This window comes from Desmodus rotundus, chromosome 2, assembly GCF_022682495.2.
Source record: "Desmodus rotundus isolate HL8 chromosome 2, HLdesRot8A.1, whole genome shotgun sequence".
NCBI classification, from domain to species: Eukaryota; Metazoa; Chordata; class Mammalia; order Chiroptera; family Phyllostomidae; genus Desmodus; species Desmodus rotundus.
In genome coordinates this window covers 123,738,009-123,744,181 of record NC_071388.1, presented here as the reverse complement: position 1 = coordinate 123,744,181, position 6,173 = coordinate 123,738,009, and positions in this window count along the sequence as shown.

Here is a 6,173-nt window from a genome sequence, read left to right as displayed (position 1 = left end):
GATCTATTTCTTTGTCTTCCCATTTTGGCTACTTCTTTGTATTTTCCACCTTAGTTGTTAAACTAATCAGCATGAAACTGAACAGCTATTAAACTAATCAAGCTTAATCAGCAGCTCAGCTTAAAGCTCCACTGGTGGGGCAGAGTAATTCCTGGTGGCAGGGCTATTGCTTTCCCTGAGGCTGATGCCATTCTGAGGGGAGTACTCTGCCTGAGAAAGATGGCCTCTGCAGTATGGGGGATGACTCAGCACAGGTATCCTGGTGGCTGTTCTTTCAGTCCTCTCCCCAGAGCCACTAACCTGTCTCTCCTCAAGTGTCTCTAGTCCACTCTGGCCTCCCTCTGCTGGATCCCAGGGTAAGTGGCTGCAAATAAAAATTTGTGTGTTGGCTCTTTTAGAGGCTCTATGAGCCTCCGGCAGTATCTCCCTGGCAGACAGAACCTCTGCTGCTTTTCATAGCTGGATGTTATCTGGGTTCCTTTCCAGCTCTGGTTCTGTAGGGGGCGGGAGCCCAATTTGGTGTTTAGACCACACATTTCTCACAGGACCACCCCCCCAACAGTCACTGTAATACCCTTCCAGAACTTAGCTGCTGCCCATGGGAACCCAGCTAGCCCTCTTATACCTCCTCCACTCTCCCTACAGTCATGTTATGGTGAAGTTGTTTCTTCTGTCTGTCCATGGTTATAGGGCTTCTCTCCAGCTAGTGCTCAGTTGGTTATTCAGGATGCTTTCTCTACAATTCTGTTGTAATTCCAGATTGGTCCCGAGAGGAGATTTGTGCAGCTTCCACTTACTCCTCCACCATCTTGCATCTATGTCCAGAAATGTTTTAATAAAATGAAACCTTAGAAATCAAATACTTGCTTATTTAAAGATAGAGCTGAGTTTTTTGTGTATTTTTTATTGAAAGAGAAAATACATACTAAGTAGAACATACAAATGATTTCACACAAATAATGCAGAATCATGCATATTTTACATTACATTATTCAAAGTCTATAAAATAACTTTCCCAAATCACATATTATAAAAATAAACAATGTTTCACATTGCCTCCAAAACCAGGGTAGTTTGGGCTCCAAATTATAACAGAAGTAGTAATTAGAATTAATTTTATATTAAAATTTTTAATATTCCAGGGTCTGAAAATAGTCTTTTTGTTAAATACATAGAGGAATAAAATTATTTGGTTTTTAAACAAATTTGAGGTAAAATCTTCATTAAATTATCCACACCAAGGAAAATATATCTAAAAGGCTGCTTGATTTATCATAAGCATTTCATCTTTCTAAAGTACTCTTTCATTACTTTTGGTCTTCTGGGTCTGATAACTGAGCTTTTACATAAAATGATTTCTATACTACCCCCTTCTTCTCTGGGAGTATTTGCACTTAGGTACTGATTACTCAATATTGACCTATTAGATATAATTTCAATGTTGCAACTTGATCAGAATGATGCACTCTTGTTTATGTAAAAATACAAAGTACAGTATGCTGATATTTGATAACTTCAGCTTTAATTTACTAGCCAAAGGGGATTAAAACTATATTATAAAATTTTAACTTAGGACATATTTCACATTCAAAACAAAACTTCACAAATTTACCAGGATGACAATAAAGAAGTGCAAGTTAATATTCAAGGGCAAAAGTCAGTTTACAGTTGTGAATACGTGAAACAGATTTTATTCTTATTATTTATTAATTTTTGTATTATTTTCCATGTAAATACCTGTAAATCTACCTTTGCCTCACCCTGTGTATACCTGGTCCTACACAAATATTGCTGCCTAACTTCTAACACTAATCTGAATTTAGGCAATATTAGTTGAACTTTACCCTACATTGTATCCTGGCACTTGTTTATTTTTTTTGCCATTATCAGTATTTCGTGTTGTACTCATAAAATGACTTATTTTCAGTGTCTGGCCTGCCTTTTTTCTAGATTCTTTCTGCTCCGGTTTTTACAAATAGGTATTTCTAATGCAGCTGCAGTGTCCCATGTGTGGGAAAGTCCATCCCGCTCATGCCCTCATGCTCATTCTTCAGGACTTTAGCAGTCATTAAGTAGTTTGAGACCATTTTTGGTGGATTTAAATGTTTTATTCAAGCCAATTAGTTACATATACTTTGTATGATATGTGCTTTTCTCCATATTTACAGAATAGCAGATTTAGATGGTGGGGGAAAGGCCAGAGGACCCTAGTGGTAATTATTTTCTTTAACAAGATGGAATTAAAAAATGAGAAACTCTAATATTATTTTAGCATCCCCAAATTTTAAGATTACAAATTCACAATAGTGAATATGCCAGTGATTGTTTTAAAAGAAAATGAGTACTTACATGCTATAAAAATTATATGTTCACAATTTTATTTCAAATTTGTTTTGCAGCTTATTTAATGCTATCTGAATATCAAGCAGGTAATGAAAACTACATTATTTTGAACATGTATTCTATGAGGCAATGTACTGGAGACTAATAAGGCCAGTCACTTAGAAAAGCGAGTCCATTTATCTGATATACTTGGGCTCCACAGAACTGTCATGAATTCTAACTGTGCTCAAATATAACTTTTTTTTAAAAGGTTTTATTTGTTTATTTTTAGACAGTGGGGAAAGGAGGAAGAAAGAGAGGGAGAGAAACATCAATGTGTGGTTGCCTCTCACGTGCCCCCCAACTGGGGGCCTGGCTTACAACTCCAGCATGTGCCCTGACTGGGAATCAAACCAGTGACCCTTTGGTACGGAGGCCTGTGCTCAATCCACTGAGCCACACCAATACAACTTCTTCAGTGCTGCCTTATATATCCAACTGAATAATTTTTAAGAGTTTCTAAGCCCTAACAAAAGCAAAAATAAAATTATAGTCTATGTGGTATCACTGTTATTACTACTCTCTCTATAAAACACCTAGAACACATAAGGTTTTTGGCATTGGCTCTTGAACTAGAGAACTTTCAGAATCACAGAATCTGAGAGCTGAGAGGAACTTAGAAGACAATGAGTTTAGCACCTCACTTTCTCCTTCAGAATGCAAAGGGAGGACTGGCCAGGGGAATCAGCATTTATCAAGTACACAGGCATGGGGAGCTGGGCGCTTCCAACTCAAGTACATAATTTCTCACAGTCCCTTGTAGGTAGCATTAATCTCCATTTTACAGCTAAGGAAATATAGGCCTACCTGGATTAAATAATTCCCCCCAGATAAATATGCAATAGGGAAACAGAGGGAATCAACCCTAAAGTTAATAGCACTCCTTCCTTGGAGTCATGATTCACAAAGTATGGTCCTGGGACCAGCAGCAGAGACATTACCAGGAGACCTGTTAGAAATGCAAATTTCCAGGCCTCCCCCAGACCTACTGAATTAGAAGCTCTGGGTGGGACCCAACAAGCCCCCTGGAATGCTGATGCACACTCAAGTTGAGAGCCACTGCCAATCTTCAGCATGTTGTCTCTCTGAAACTTTACCTGGAGTGTATGTATTAAAATATAAATAATTTTAATTTAAGTTACTACAAAAGTCAAAAAAAATTAGTGTATTATTGGGTTGGCCAAAAAGTTTGTTACATTTTTTTTCAGTAAAATAAAACACATTTTTCATTTTCACTAATAACTTAATTGATTTGGATACTTTGAGTATGCTGGCTATCTCCTGCTATTGGCTTCTAGTGGATAGAGGCCAGGGGTGCTGCTACACGTTGTCCAATGCATAAGACAGCCCCACGGCAAAGAATTATTTGGCCAAATGTCAATAGTACCATGAAACTTTGCAAACCATTTTTGACACATTCTATCAGTCACAGTATCTTCTCCATACACTGCACAACTCTTTTTTTGCATTTCAGTTGTTTTCACCTTTCTTGAAATAATAAAGCATAATATGCTAAAAATGCTCCATATTTTCTCCCATCTTCAATATTAAAATGGCTGCACAAAAATTCACCAATTTTGATAATTTAAAAAAAATGCACACTGATATGACACTGGTTACAATACAATTGAACAAAACTGCTTCAAATGAAGTTAAAGACAACTAAGCATTACTAGACCCACTGTATGGTAAAGATGTAACAGACTTCGTGGCCAACCCAATATTCATACCAGAATAATTAAGACAAGGATATCCTTCAACAAAATTTAACACCGGATGTTACATGGTTTAATGATTGACAATGAATTTTTTCATAAGAAAAGAAAGTGTGAAAGCTATTCTGAATAAGAAAATACTGTTGATAATATTGTAAAGAACTATTTTCATATTGTGTCAACAGTAAGACTCTTGAAACAGAAATCTGCGAATCTTGCAGGGACCCACTGAAATGAACAAATACCTTTGCCTGACTGACTTTATTACTACTTGCTATAATTACAACTAAATATAGGGAAACCAAATAGAGAAATGTTAAATGCTTAGCATACAAGGATCTAATTTAAAATTTAAAAAAGGTAAAAGGACTCATGAACATGGTGATGATTTCAGGAGGAGGGGGTATAAGTGCAATAAATGGAATTGGAAAAAAACAATAAATTAAAAAACTAAGTTAATAAAAGCAGCCCTTAAAAAAGAAATCACATTAAAATTAAATTAAAAACTAAACATTTCACAAAGTGCCTTGTTAAAAAGTTAATTTGGGAGTTTTACTTTAAAGTTCCAACTTGGAAGTCTTTCTTTTCCAACATTAAAATATCATGAAGGAAATGTCTTCCTCTGATTTGTCTCCATCCCAAATCCCCAACTCAAAACTAAAATCACATTCATGTTACCAAAAACTCAAAATGTTTTCATTGGATATTTTGCCATCTCAATTAGCATTTTGGCAAATATGCCTAACCAGAGAATACTAATTACATTTCATATGTAATTTTCCTTAAATGTATGCCAGTGATTTTACTTGACATTCTAGTAGCTAATGTATATTGCATACAGAAAATTTTATAGGAAGCCATTATTTTTAAATGCAACAATGTTATCATGATGCTTACCTTTAAGATACATAAACTATAATTTTTTAGATAATCAAAATATTAGAATGAAAATAAGGTAATGTAATAAGAGTTAAAGTTAAAATAAAGATTTCAATTATCATGCAATTCTTATACCCAATGGCAAAACAAAAAAGCTTCATGTTAATACTACAGTAAATTCCCAATAGTCATTATTTACTTCTAATTTATCTAGTCATTAATTTCTAACAAACTCATCTTCTGTACCCAGTTTATGACAGATTCTTAAGATTTAAAGGGAAATTTCCTGTATACATACAGTACACAAACTATGAAACACTGTATTATTAATTTTTGTACAGATGCATGAGGGTGACACTATTAAAAAAAAGGAAATGTAGGTGTAACCATTTTAACTCTATGTAAAAATATACATCGACTTATTTAAATGGAATTTTTGGTACTTAACAAACATATTAAAATAGAAGCCTAACTTCAAATTCTGTAAACTAAGAAGCTCATATATGTCATGTTACCATTAAAAAAAATCAGCACATTATATGCTAGCTAAATAAGTTAAATCTGCAGGTGTCACAGGTAATATTCATCTCTTATTTCTGTGAATTTCCTAAAACATTATTTAGTGGTAAAGATATCTCAAAAGGAGAAAAATCAAGGATTATAACAACTGGAAATGCTTAAAATAACATTTTATTCATTTGCTATTATGAAAAAAGTATTTCTAATACCTACTTTATCCTCTTTAAAGATATTTTGTTTCTTCAACCAGCACACAGAGCATTAGTGCTCCCGACCTCCCCATAGTGCACTAGTGAAAGCCTTGGCTTCCAATGAAGTCACCCTGCAACCCCAAGTTGGCTCTGCATGATTGACTGTGAGTGTAAAGGAAACATGAACATTTTTCCTGCAACAAGGCTTCATACCTTTGAGAATATCCACATTTAACCTGTGAGCTCACATCTATAGCAACAATGAACTTTATTCATCAGCTGCCAGGAGGAAATCAGTTTAATTTAGAATTAATTAAGTCAGGCTGATAGCCAATATTTCATTCTTTTTTAGATCAAAATTTATTGAAAGGAATATGTATAGGTGCATTACATATCTCTTAATGGCCTTTCTAAGCTCCAAAGAGCATTCATCTAAGAATTTTAATGCTGCCTCATCTTTCAGTCTGGTTTTAGTAGAGATTCTGAT